Below are 1,126 nucleotides of genomic sequence, written 5' to 3'. Positions count from 1 at the left end.
CCATGTCATGTCGATGAGGCTCTACGGATCGTGCTGAGAAGAGGGGGGGGATTGGCATCTAGCTTGGCATATGCTCCAACTTGCAGGGTGGCTGCGTCAGTGCGGCACAAAGGAAGGCCGCAAGGACATTGAATCTAGAAGTATGGTTCCCGTGGGAGCGAGTTGCCTGCATGAGCAGACTTGTCGAAAAACCCGAGCGACATGACAAGAGCTCCTGGCACCTTGTCTGCTCTCGACGGCCAGCAGCGGATGTAGATGGAGATGATGGGTGATGGAAGGTCGGATGCGGGTCGTTGCCATCCAACTGAAGGACGGACAAGGGCACGGTACACGGCAATAGCGCCCATTTGGGCACTGGCTGGGCCGGAGCTCCCCCTTGCAAAGTGGAAGGGACACACGATTATTTCAGTTCACATGGGAATTTTTTTTTTTCCAGGAAAACATCGGCCGTCCCTTACCTACACCCAGGGGATCGGATCGCACGGCCGAAAGGCGGTCGGTCAATCAATTAGTGGCCCGTAGAGCAGACGGGCGATTCCTTCGAGAAGCCCACTGTCGTCAGAAATCCCCCGATTCGAAGAACAGGCGTTTGGAGGAGCCGTTAGCGCCACGCCGCTTTGCGAAAGGCAAAGGGGAGGGGGGGTCACATCTCAACACAAAGGGAAAAAAAAAGTCAAAGGGGGAAAAGGGCGAGAGGACTGGGCTCTCAAAGTCCAGGCGAGGAGTGGAGCAAACGACAAGCCTCCATTCAAGAAAGACGGAGAGTGGTTGGTACAGAAGGCGCCGAACCGAAAGGGGCAGCATTCCAGAAACTCGCCACCTCAGCGAAGCGGTGGGGTGCTCGGGTTTAGTCTTCGGGTGCAAATGAAGGGCTCCGTTGCATCGGCCAAGGGAAGCGGGGGGGGGAGGGCATGGGGGGGGGGCATGCCGGTGGCTGGCTGTGAGTGGGCAGTGGGAACGCTCTTTCTCTCCTGTCTTGTTTTGGTCTCTGTCATGTTCAGACTGCGTCGTCCGGTGCCCCGACACAGACCATCCACCGTGTTCACCGTGTCCCCGTAGATGATCCAGCTGGGCTTTTAGGAGTCATGTTCGTCAGCCTAGCTGCACCTTTTGACTCGAGGAAGAA

This window comes from Verticillium dahliae, genomic scaffold (genome assembly GCF_000150675.1).
Source record: "Verticillium dahliae VdLs.17 supercont1.30 genomic scaffold, whole genome shotgun sequence".
Classification (NCBI taxonomy): domain Eukaryota; kingdom Fungi; phylum Ascomycota; class Sordariomycetes; order Glomerellales; family Plectosphaerellaceae; genus Verticillium; species Verticillium dahliae.
This window is presented reverse-complemented; position numbering follows the sequence as displayed.